At 41.0% G+C, this 13489-nt stretch overlaps 1 long non-coding RNA gene and 1 other non-coding gene across 2 annotated transcripts in view; one reads left to right on the top strand and one right to left on the bottom strand.

The window, feature by feature from the left end:
- The window catches only part of LOC103019822 (uncharacterized), a 408498-nt gene that overhangs the window by 176675 nt on the left and 218334 nt on the right, over positions 1 to 13489 (bottom strand). The gene's annotated exons all lie outside the window — the stretch shown is intronic.
- On the top strand, positions 2370 to 2476 carry LOC114235523 (U6 spliceosomal RNA). The gene has a single exon (XR_003621679.1). It is a non-coding gene; the product is annotated as a U6 spliceosomal RNA (small nuclear RNA).

Raw genomic sequence — 13489 nt, 5'->3', positions numbered from 1 at the left:
TTAATTTAAATAGCCATGCATGGCTACTGGCCACTCCATTGGACAATGCGAAGTAAAGATTTGGAACACCCTGCCCTTGAAGAAGGTGAGGATGACTTCGACCTTTACCAACATGGCAATATTACAATGCATCATGAAATGTGTCACAGTTAATTAGTTACAAAGAGTATTTAAAATTCTGAAATTAATAAATTTTTTATTTTTGTATTTAAACAATATTTTAAAAAATCAAACTAACATAGGTATATTGTTTTAAAAGTCATATGGTACTACAGGTTTTTAACAAAAAACAGTTGTCCCCCTTCCTATCGTACTCCTGGTTCCTGCTCCCCAGAGGCAACCACTTTCATTCCTTCTAAACATTTCTCCTGATACTTAACCTTGTTTTTCTAAACAACATGTTGATATTTCATTTCTTGATTTTTCTTCAATATTAAGTAGTATCTATTGGTTTCATTCTATGGAAGATAAGGATTTAGCTTTTTACCCTAGCCCCCAGCCAGCTATATTATAGCCTCCATCCCATCCCAGTGACCTTCCCATCTTCCCTATATATTCACATGGCATTACTGGTCAGTACAAGATTCAATGTATACATTACTAAAACTATGTAACCATTAGTTACAGATAAGCCACATGGATGATTGCATGTCTTTTCTTATACAAGTATGTTTTTCATTTCCTTCATTTTCAACTTTCTCATCACTAATTCAGCCCCAAAATTTCTGACAAAAGCTCTAATAAGCCTCTCAATACAATCAACCACATTATTTATCAGTTCAATTTTCACTGAGATGTCCCTCCTGGAGCCCTCTAATCTGTGAGGCTGCCCTCAGGGCCTCCTGTGGGACAATCTCCCTGTGACTTCCTCCACTATTTTCCTGGGATTTCTTGTGCCTCTCTCCTGTTTTAGCTCTGCTGCTCCAGGATCTCACACAGTCTTCTTTTTTATTTAGTCCCCCAGTTTCAAATATTTCCTCCAGTAGCTTTTCTACAACCGGTCACGTGAAAAGTTATTTTAAAAGAACTTTGTGCCTGAAAATGTCTTCATGCTAACCTTACACTTGGTTGACAGTCTAGCTGAGTATGAAAGTCTTAGCTGGAAATTATTCTCACTCAGAAACATGAAGGCATTGCTCTTTTGTCCCCCAAGCTTACAGTGCTGATGTGAGGAAGTGTGATGCCGTTCTGATTCCTGATCAATTGAGTATCACCTCTTTTCCTTTCTGGAAGTTTTCAATATCCTCTTTCAAATACGTCCAGTGTTTGAAAGGTTATAATAATGTGCCTTGGTGTGGATCTTTTTATTTATTGTGTTGGGTGTGCACTGGACCCTTTTAATCTAGAAATGCATGACCTTTTGCACTAAGGAATTTTCTGGTAAAACGTCTTAATTTTCTTCTTCCCATTTACTCAGTTCTTTCTCTCTCTCACACACGCGCACACACACACACACACACACTCTCCCCCCCACCCCCACCCTCACCTCTCGCAGTTCTATCTCTCTGGAGACCCCTAATTAATACAATTTGTTAAGCATGAAAATGGTAATACGATTTTGTAAAGAAAAGCCTAATTTTTGGAGATGCATGCTGAAGTATCTAGGGGTAAAATGTCATGATGTGTATAATTTACTTTACAGTGGTTCAGATAAACACACGCACACAGATAAAGCAAATACGGCAAAATGTTAACTACTAAATACATGTGATGAGTGTATGGGTCTTTATTATATTCTCTTTACTTTTCTGTTCAAAACTTCCCAGAATAGAAAGTCAAATCAAATAAGAAAATGAAAAATCAGAGCAGTAAGTAGGAACTGGCAGTGTTGGGGATTCATCTGATGCCTCTGGTAATCAAGTAGATGAAGTTTTAAAAGCTTCTGTAGAGAAGTGGGTTACACAGGGGAATCTTTTTTTTTTTTTTTTTTTTCCCACAGGAGACTCTTGAGCAGGAGGTAGGCAAGAACTATTATCAAGACTACTGCTCACCAGGAGTTTCGAGAGCTATACTGTCAGTGAAGGGATGGACCAATAAAAAAAAGTCTATCCATTGGCCTACGGATATGGGTGTCCCTAGTTCTGTATTATGAGAAAGAAGAGTTTCCCTCTAAGAATTTATAATCATGAGCCTGTGCTCAAGTAGATATGGGCTACAAATTTATACTACATGCCTGGCCTAAGAGCCCTTGGCCTCAGAAATTAAAATAAGACAATGGTCCATGATATTCCCTGGACACCAGGAAAAGCAAACAAAAACCTCTCTGCAGATTCAAACCCCCAAATCAGGATGTACTATTTTTCCATGTTTAATGCGCTCCCAATCACTGGTTCATAATCCAAAAACTACTTATAAAAAGCTGAATGAGAGTGCTCACTTCGGCAGTACATATACTAAAAGTGGAACGATACAGAGAAGATTAGCATGGCCCCTGCGCAAGGATGATACACAAATTCGTGAAGTGTTCCACATTTTTTGAACTGGGAGATTGGGATTGACCTATATATATGCTACTATGTATAAAATAGATAACTAATGAGAACCTACTGTGTAGCACAGGGAACTCTACTCAGTGCTCTGTGGTGACCTAAATGGGAAGGAAATCTAAAAAAGAGGGAATATAGGTATACGTATAACTGATTCACTTTGCTGTACAGCAGAAACTAACACAACATTGTAAAGTAACTATATTCCAATAAAAATTAATTTTAAAAAAAGTTGAATGAGACAGAGACAGCAGACACAATAACTTACTTGTTCAGCAGCACTGTTGAACACCCAAGAACTTCAGGTGCTGGAAATACTAGATATTAATTGGATATAGACCATAAAATAAGCATAGTTAAAAACATTTTTCAAAAGGGACTTATAATGTGAGAAACAAAAAGACTATCGGACTTCCCTGGTGATGCAGTGGTTAGGAATCTGCCTGCCAATGCAGGGGACACGGGTTCGAGCCCTGGTCCGGGAAGATCCCACATGCTGCGGAGCAACTAAGCCCGTGCGCCACAACTACTGAGCCTGCGCTCTAGAGCCTGCGAGCCACAACTACTGAGTCCACATGCTGCAACTACTGAAGCCCGCATGCCATAACTATTGAGCCCACGCACCTAGAGCCCGTGCTCCACAACAAGAGAAGGCACTGCAATGAGAAGTCCGCGCACCGCAACGAAGAGTAGCCCCTGCTCACCACAACTAGAGAAAGCCCACGCGCAGCAACGAAGACCCAACACAGCCAAAACTAAATATTAATTAATTAATTAATTTAAAAAAAAAAGAAGACTATCATGGGCCCTAGGCAGATTTAATTCAGAAAGGAATAAAATAGAAATTCAAATGAAAAATAGAGATATTGAAATTAACAACCAAATGGGTGGACTACTTCCAGACAACTGAAGTGATCGTGAAATGCTCACACAGATAATAATGATAAAAACACGATTTTAAAGAAGTTTTTTTAAAGAGCAACCCTGGAGAGAGTCTGAAAGAAGAAGAAGAATGAGAGTTTACTCTCAAAAAAATTGTCACAGTAAAGGGTAAGAATTGAGAGTTTATGTCTTCCTGGCCTGAGGTAATGCCCAACTCTTACAGCTATAGCTGTAAAAAGAAAAATAGCAGTGGAAAACCACAGCCTTACCAGCTAAGGTGCCAGAGATCAGAGTTCAAGGCTGAAAATGCAGCTAGAAGTCTACAGGAAAAATACTGGCAGCAAAAAAAAACCACAGAAGGAGTATACAACTCTGAGTATAAACTCTGCCCAAATCCCTGGCCAAGAGCTAAACTATGCATGTGTAGGAGGAGGCCCTAAGCGGCCTGGTGAAAAAGTGAGCAGGAGCCAGAGACAAATCTGCTCCTGAATAACAGAGCTATGTGCAGCCCTATCTGTGAGTCTGCTGCCTTTTTTTTTTTTTTTTTTTTAAAAGATCCAGGGAGCCTGTAGGCAAGGTTGGATAGAAACTTTGCTGCTAACTCACTTCTTTTTTTCTTATAATTTTTTTAAAAATTTAATTAATTTATTTATTTATATATTTTTTATTTTTGGCTGTGTTGGGTCTTCGTTTCTGTGTGAGGGTTTTCTCCAGTTGCGGCAAGCGGGGGCCACTCTTCATCACGGTGCGCGGGCCTCTCACTGTCGCAGCCTCTCTTGTTGCGGAGCACAAGCTCCAGACGCGCAGGCTCAGTAGTTGTGGCTCACGGGCCTAGTTGCTCCGCAGCATGTGGGATCTTCCCAGACCAGGGCTTGAACCCGTATCCCCTGCATTGGCAGGCAGACTCTCAACCACTGCGCCACCAGGGAAGCCCCTTTTTTTTTTAAACTGAGTAAACTTTCCAACCATGCACAAGTCAGGTGCCAGAAAGTTGGATCTTATAAGCTTGAAATATAAGGGACAGAGCCCCAAACCAGCCAAATAGCTAAAAATTAGGCAGAAGGGAACCCCTAGAAGAAAATCAAAAAAGAATGACCTCTATCTCTGTTGAAATCCTTGACTAACCAGCAAATCATAAAGAAACAGGAAAAATCACCAGGTACCAGGAAAAAAGGTAGCAAAAGGACCAGGAAAAAAAGTAGCAATGGAAAGCCATAAGAATACAGATATTAGCTGCTGCATATCAGAAGGGCGACAAAGTTTGCAGTTGGAGTCCAGACAAGTTAATTGCCTACTAGAACCAATTATATATCTATATCTATCTATCTATCTATCTATATATATACATCTGAAATATATATAAGATGAATACAACAGAATCTACAGTTGCCATAATGTACTATCTACAAGGCCCAATTTTCAACCAGAAGTTACTACACATGCAAAGAAATATTAAAGTGTACTCTATACTCAGGGGAAAGGGCAGCCAACAGAAACTGACTCTGAAAGGTTCCAGATGTTGGGTTTAGTAAACACAGACAAGCAGTTATTATAAATATGTTCAAAGAATTAAAGGAAATTGGGGTATAATATCGAATGAACAGCTAGGAATTCTCAATAGAGAAATGGAAACTAAGACAAAACAAAACAAATGGAAATTCTAGAGGTGAAAAGTAAAAAACTGAAATTTTAAAAGTTTACTAGATGAGCTCAACCACATCTGGGGGTGGCAGAACAAAGAATCGGAGAACTTGAAGACAGAAAAATAGAAGTGCCCAAACAACAGAAAGAATAAAGACTGGGGAAAATTAAGGAGAATCCCAGAGATCTGAGGGTACAATGTCCAAATGTTCAATACATATGAAATTGGAATTCCAAAGGATGAGGGGAAAGACAAAGGGCCAGAGAAAAATATATGAAGAAATAATTGTTGAAAACTTCCCAAATGGGCACAAGGAAACTCTTAGGGGTGATGGAAATGTTCTGTGTTTTGACTGTGGTGGTAGTTCCATGTGTGCATACCTTTACCAACACTCATCTGATCGTACAATTTAAACAGATATGCTTTATTGCACATACGCTGTATCTCAATAAAGTTCAAAAATGTAAATGATGAAATACACCTCTCCTGTCCACTAAAAAAATCCTTACAGATGGGTTAAATATTACGGACACATCTAAAGAGAGAATATGGGTAAACAGAAAAATAAATCTGAAGAAATTAACCAGAACATGGTGAGATCAATGAGAGGTCAAGAGACAAGGAAAATAGAAGGAAAGGAAGAGCTGTGGTATGAGAGATGAGTGGAAATGTGGACTGATGGTATTTGGAGCGATTTTCACTGAGAATTTTCCAGTTTTGATGAAAGACATGAATCCTAAGGTTTAGGACACCTAAGAAGTCCTATGCAGTATAAATAAAACTATATCCACATCTAGAACCACAGTTGTGATTATGGAGAATGCCATAGAGAATATCTCAAAAACAGCTAGAGGAAAGAGTGATTACCTATAAAGTGGCATTTATACTGGCAGCAGACTCTTCAGCACAATAGTGGCCAAGAAAGAGTAGAATCTGGTCTTCAAAATGCTGTGAAAAAATAAATAACCCACTCCCTGCTGGTACCTCGTAACCAGCTGGAGTCATTTCTGAACAGCACCTTCTGTTGTGAGCTTTCTTGTTACGTCTTCACTCCCAGTCCATCAAAATATGCCCAGTCTCTTAGGCTATTAAGGGATTTTATTTGAAGTAAACAGTGTTAATGCACTGAGGGTGTTAATGATTTAATACTGTGGACTGCCTGTGTTGACTTAAGCCATTTTTATTATAAAATTACTTAAATACACACAAATATATAAAACTGGGTATAAACTCTTCTTACACGACTATTAAACCAAAAATTATAAAGAAGCGTATGTGATTTATTTTTAAAGAAATTTTTAAAAATTGCAATGCAAGTAAAATCCAAAATACAGACATAAATGTGATAGATACGATTCTGCTGAGATTAAAGAACTGAAATTGTGTTTAATGGCAGGAAGATATAGTCGTGTGTCTTCTCTTTTACCAAAGGAGGTTCAGTGTGATGGGTCTGGAGTCAGGCTGCCTGGGCTGAACTCCCACCATGTGATACGGGCAAGTGACTTAATCTCTTTAAGCCCCACCCCTCCCTGTAAAATGAAGATGATGCGTACCTACTCAGAGGGATGTTGTGAGGATTAAATGCAACAACACGAGCAAAGTACTTAGCCCACAAAAAGGGGTTTATAAATTACTATTGTTGTTGTTGTAATTTGTTCTTTTTGATAATAAACCCATTATATCGTCTACTCCATTATTTTGAAAGGCTAATCAATTTAATGTGGTACCCTAAAATACAAAACCAAAAAAATTCCATTCAAGGACAAAAATCCTAATGAACGTAGGACTTACAAAGTTGGCTCTTTGCTGCATCTTTGCCTGTGATGAAAAAGGTACCAACTATACCAGGCTTTTGAGATTGGAAAGCCTCTGTTAGCGGGAGCCGCCTGAGTACTCAGTTCACACACCCTGTTTTCTCTTCAGTCTACCCTGTGACAGGATGTCAATGGCCTTCCTTCGGTCCCACTGTGACCTTAAACTCCCATGCAAACCTGGGAACTGAAAGAATATGGCCAGACTGAGTCACAGGGTAATCATGCAGGTGATCCAAAATAGGTTTACAGCCCTTTTTAAAGATCCTCCCAGAAACAGAAACACACACACACACACACACACTACCACCATCACCACTCTCAGATTTAACAGCTTCCTGGAAATGAAGAGATTTAAGCCAAAGGAGTCCCTCCAGGAGTGAGAATCCTAGACCTGGTGACAGGCTGTAGCAGGAGGCTGGAAAAGGGAGGGTTTGTCATCCTTTAGGGGCAAAGAATGCTTACACGTTAAAAACAAAAAACAAACAAACAAAAAACATACAAACAACAACCAACTCAGACTACCAAGAGGGCAAGCCCAACCATGCAGAACAAAATCTTATCATTTTAGTCTTTATGGGATGGCAATTTATGATAAGAAAGGCTGGGCTGAACCATCTCTACAATGTTTATCAAGGGAAATTTAATAAGCAAACTAGCAACGTTGGAGGAGAAACTTTTCACTACTTAAAAATACAACCATTTTTTAAAAATGACTTTAGCTCCTATCGTATGCAAATGCAGTGACTTAAATTATAGCTATCTCTTAATTAAGGAAAGTCTATCAAGCTCTTGGTCCCAAAGGTACATCTTGAAGGTAATCAAAATCTATTCCCCATACTTATAGTTTAGGTTGGCCCTACTGCCAATTATTCTAAACGGATAAGGAATTAGCTGAGTTATCTGAGTCTAGGTAGGTGCAGACATATCTTACAAATAAAAGCAGATTCTTCTGAGTGAGAAACTTGGCACTTTCTGCCTCTATCTTTAAGCGCTCTCTCCTACTGGCATGGCAAACGTTGGTGAAATGTAGCAAAGACCACACAAAGTAGATCACATGAAATACTTAACAAAGACCACTTTGACCCAAGCAAGCCATCAGACCATGGCCTGAGAAAGTTGCACACAGAGACTGGCTCCACTGGTGGGCTCCAGCCCATCACCTGGATTCCACTTGCCCTGTATCCAAATTGTGACTGCCTTCCTCCTCCTCCGAGAATCCTGAGGCAGCTAATGAACAAAAAATTGGGGGAATTCCTCAAATCCTTTAAGAACACTAAGTACAAAGAACAGTGACTAGACTTAGATCAAACACCAGATTCTTAGAAAACAGAATTCTCACATATACCCCCCATGGCACCAGATGCCAATTTAAACTAAAATATGGGAGTGGCCAAAGAATTAAAAGCGAGGACTCAAACAGATACTTGTACACCCATGTTCACAACTGCACTATTCACAATTGCCAAAAGGTGGAAGCCACCCAAGTGTCCATCAACAGATGAACGGATAAACAAAATGTGGTACATACAAGGAAATACTATTCAGCCACAGAAAGGAATGAAGGGCTGATACATGCCACCACAGAGATGAATCTTGAAAACACTGTACTAAATGAAATAAGCCAGACACAAAAGAACAAATATTGTATGATTCTACTTATTTGTGATATCTAGGATAGGCAAATTTACAGAGACATAAAGTAGGCAAGAGGTTAGTAGGGGCTGGAGGGAATGGAGAGTTACTGCTTAATGGTTACAGAGTTTCTGTGTGGAGTGATGAAAACGTTTTGGAAACAAATAGTAGTGATGGTTGCACAACGCTGTGAATGTAATTAATACCATAAAACTATGCACTTAAAAATGATTAAAGTGGCAAGTTTTGTGTTATATGTATTTTTTTTTACCACAATTTTTAAAAATGAGAGACTCAAGTCACTGAAAACAACCCAAATGTCCTTCAGCAGGTGCCTGGATCAACAAACGGTGGTACATCCATAAATTGTAATACAATTGAACAAACTATGGATACACACAACAACTGGGATTAATCCCAAGGGCATTATGCTGAGTGAAAGTAGCCAGTTTCCAAAGGTGACACACTATAAGATTCCATTTAATGACATTCTCAAAAAGAAAAACTCGAGGAATGGAGGACAGACCAGTGGTTGCCAAGGGCTGTGGATGAAGGGAAGTGTGTGCTCATAACGAGATAGCACAGTGGTTTTCTTGGGGGGTGATGAAGCAGTTCTGTACCTGATTGTGGTGGTAGTCATATGAATCTAAGCATACGTTAAAATTCAGAACTACTCATCAAAAGGTTTGCAAAGTGAAGTTTAAAAAAACAGTGGGGTAAAAGGAGAAATAGCACTAATTGCTGTCACTGCTCTTTGGAACCTCTGATCACCGCCTCCTCTCTTGCACCTCCCTGTATTTCCCATGGATTTCTCTACCTCTTAAAATACCCAAAGATCACAGTCTGGAAAACATGCTTTGTAAAATTATAATGAAGGGTGCATATTGCTATTCCTAGAAGGAGTTCTTTTCCCTGCACCTCATCCATCCACATATAATCACACTGTTTGTCTTCCTAGCCTTGATACCTTTCCTGGACAAAACCTGATTCACTTGGTAAAAGAAATGTGGCTGTGTCCAGGTGCTACCGTCCACAGGGTCCTGGAGAGTACCAGAGCGCACATCTACCACGACACAATGCTCAGAGCATTTCCTCTGCGGCCCAAACTTGGCAAATTTGCGTTCTCGCAGTGGAGCTTCCTAGATTGTTTAACGAGGACAGTCCCCCCCCATCCCAAACCTTCTGGTTTCAGGACTATGAGTGCCTGTAAGGAGCCAGTCCCACAGGAGCCCACATCTAATGCTCCATCTAACAAACACACCAAAAAGCTGTGGGAAACTTTGGATCCAAACCAATGGTCTGCAGGAGAAAAACGGGAAGAGAAAGCTCCCAGCTAGCTCATGTTTCTGTGGCAATTCATGCTACACTGGCAGCCCTGGTCTTCGGAAGCCTCTGGAAGCCCCTGGGGCATTATTTATGGAGGCTACAGACAGCTACAGGCTCTGGGTGGGAGCTGGGCAGATGGGAGAAAGCGGACAGAGAGGGACTGGCCTGCTCGATCTCATCATGTTCTCCCTCACCTCTCCCCGCTGGGCGGGGGTGTCACCCAGTGAAAGAATACTTTCCAAGCAAGCCATTCATCAGGTTCCTAATTTAAAAGTTGGAAAGCGTAACTCTGGAGCTGGTTTTGCCATCTTCTGACACCTCATTAACCTCGTCACTGTTCTTCTGTCGAGGGCAAGAACCTCGGGAATTACTACAGAGGTTCCGTCCTGAACACTCAAGCAGAAAAAGCAACAGCAACACTTTGCCCGAAAAAGAACCCCCCCATGTGACCAGAAGAGTTGTGCCAGATCACAAATAAAACAGGAAGGACATGACAAGGAGAAGAAGATCTACCCAGACTTCACTAAATTTAGGAATATTCATCTTTATCCAGAGAGAAATAGAGGAGGAATAATAAATCATAACCAACTTTTCATAGGCCTTTCTAGTAAAGGGGAAGATGTTACCCCACTTCTCTCTGAAGGAGACAGCTGAGAAGAAATAGCCAGGGATTTGAACCATACTGTGTACCAAAAAGCTGCACGTTTTGTGAATTTTGAACTGAGCCCAAGTATTTCTTTTTTTTTTTCCTCTCAATGGCAAAACTAAACTTAGGGTTTTTGTTTGTTTGTTTGTTTAATTTATTTATTCTGTCTGTGCGCAGGCTTTCTCTAGTTGTGGTGATCAGGAACTACTCTCCGTTGCAGTGTGTGTGCTTCTCATTGCGGTGGCTTCTCTTGTTGCGGAGCACAGGCTCTAGGCACACGGGCTTCAGTAGCTGTGGCACGTGGGCTCAGCAGTTGTGGCACACAGGCTCAGTAGTTGTGGCACACGGGCTTAGTTGCTCCACGGCATGTGGGATCTTCTCGGACCAGGGCTCGAACCCGTGTCCCCTGCATTGGCACAGGTGGATTCTTAGCCACTGCGCCACCAGGGAAGCCCTAAACTTAGGTTTTAACTACATAAAGCCTAGGAATATAGTTCAAACTGAAACTATGTCCATTTATTTTCTGAAACAGATAAAATGAAATATAAAAACATTCACTCAACCAAACAAATATTTCTCTGTCTGGTATCATGGACACGGGAGGAAGCTACTAGGCTCTACTGGAGCAAAAGCACCCAACTCCATCTCATTACTGGTGAGAATTTGGCGAGACTTAGGGAGAAGCCCAAGGGAAGAAACTAAAACTCTAGGTCTTATCTGAATCTTGGGCATTCTCTCTTGCCCACAAGATCCAGAAGCCCTTCCTTTCTTGGTCCCCTATAAGAGGAAAGTTACAGAGCCCATTCCCACCACCACCGCCAAAAAAAAGAAGAAGAAGAAATCAAGAGGCCAGAAGATTAATTCTAACACTTACCTATCTCCTTTGGCCTAGAGCAAGTCACCAGGGCTGTGACACTGCTGTCCAGCCTCTTGGATCCCCTCCAAAAGGTCTAATGGGTACCTTCGTCAATCTGAACAGAATGGAAGGGATGGGAAATGTGGCAGACACAGCAAGGCCAGATATTTTCTCTCTCCTACTTAGGAATTAATGGTGCATGTGGACAGATTGCTAGACAAGCTGGAACACTAATATATTCCGGAAATGTTGACATCCTAGGCGCAAAATATCGCAAACCGGTGATTTGTAGAACAGACAGAGGACACGTGAATGAGCCACCGGCTCTCTCCTCCGAGAGCAAAGGACAGTGACACAGGCCTGGCCCACAGCCCTAACCATCTTTCACCATCTCTTTTGGTTGCCTTTTTTTCCTCTTTTTTTTGCATAAGGGTCTGTTCTTGGCCTCTTCCACTCTCCTTGGGTGACTACAGCTGTTCCTACATCTTCAAAGAGAGCCTCTTCCCCGACGCCCCCCACCCTGTGTCTGTCCTTCTTTGGGGAGCTGTGGGTCTGTATGTTCAACGACCCACCGGACGTGGCCAGCTGGGTGATCAGCAAAATCCTTGAAAGTCTTTAGCTCTGCCCTGCTCAGTCCCGAATCTATTCCTCCTCCTTATTAACCCACGAAAATTCAGAGTTCCAAAGCAAAAATTACTCCGAAGTGATTCCCATGATGCTTTCTTAGTCTCAAAATCAACAGAGTTCCAGCAAAGAGAAGGCAGCCAGAAGGTGACCACGTTACACAGACACACCTGTCCACCCTGGGCAGGCTAGGTGGATGGGTGTGGGGAGGTATGGGGGGGATGCATGGGGAACATTTCCCAGGAGACAGAAGTGGTCCCTTGAAAGTTGGAGAGGCTGGTCAAACAATCCACTGCCAACTCCAAGAGCTTCCATATTTATGCTCGGTATAATCATTTAGAGGACCTACGTTATTGTTCATAAGTAGGGAAAATGACAAGATTTCTGTGGGGTTTGCTTACATCTTGGGATATCAGGACTTTTATAGCTTCCTTTAGCAAAGTCACCATGTGCTTAAATAACATAAAATCGTTGAAAGAATGAGAGAAAAATCTTCTAGAAGGAATGAATGTTGAGCAGTCTCTGATTCTTGCCCCTTCCTTGAGGTTCTTCTACTGTGCCTGACCATTGCCTCTAGTTGAAGCAGAGACAAAATAAACTTTCTTTGTTTCCATTTATAATGTCTCAGATCAGCTGATGACTTTACCAATAGCATTATCAAACAAACAAGAAAACATAAATAAGGAACACTTATGTCCTCACAGACAGTTTTAGAATTTGAAATCTAGACATATTTAATCACCAAACTCTTTAACTTTCTTTTTATAAATGCAGAAACTAAGGCCCAAAGAGAGTAAGTGAAGGGCCCAGGGCCACAAAACTACGGTGTGGTAGAGGCAGAACCTGAATTTGGGGACTTGCCTCTCCATCTTATGTCCTTTTCATTCTCTTACGATACTACTCTTTAAAACAGGTCTTGATTCCCTCCTCCCTCCTGAGGTTCGCTCCTCCTTGCCTCTACTACATGGCCTCCCCGAACCATCTTGGTTCCTTGGCTCATGGGAACTGGTTCACCCAAGTATCTTTCTATAGTCAAGGTCAAACTCCAACCATTCCAACAAAACAACCATTTTTCTTATAAACCTTCCACTCAGTCCTGGTTTCCCATCCAAGCAACAAGTCTGGTTTACAATGTAGTTACCTGGGAATGGGGATTGACATCCTTGAGTCTCTGTGAATGGCCGTGGTTCTGGTAACTTGTTCCAGCCCATTTAGGAGTCTACAGTGAGTCTCCCAAACAGCACAGGGAAACAGACTCTCAAATGTTATATATTACATCTTCAATATATTAATGCCTTAATCATAACTATAATAACTTCACTTGTATATATTCGTGTATATACACACACACTCACACAATAAGAATTATAACAAATGTACTGAGGATGATTATTCTTGCTGTGACATTTAGCCCAAAATATCAACAAAAAGGCACTTGAAGAACATGAGATTTTATATAGCATGATGCAGTAAACTCAGTCCTGAGCTGGGAGTCATCATAATGTGTTCCTTATCCTGATTTTGCTAGCCAGAACTCTAAGAGCCTGATCTGCATGCCAACTCAGGATATCTGAGGAATCA

Source organism: Balaenoptera acutorostrata, chromosome 2 (genome assembly GCF_949987535.1).
Source record: "Balaenoptera acutorostrata chromosome 2, mBalAcu1.1, whole genome shotgun sequence".
Taxonomy (NCBI): Eukaryota; Metazoa; Chordata; class Mammalia; order Artiodactyla; family Balaenopteridae; genus Balaenoptera; species Balaenoptera acutorostrata.
Note: the sequence above shows the minus strand (reverse complement) of the source record. Positions and strands in the feature narration are given on the sequence as shown.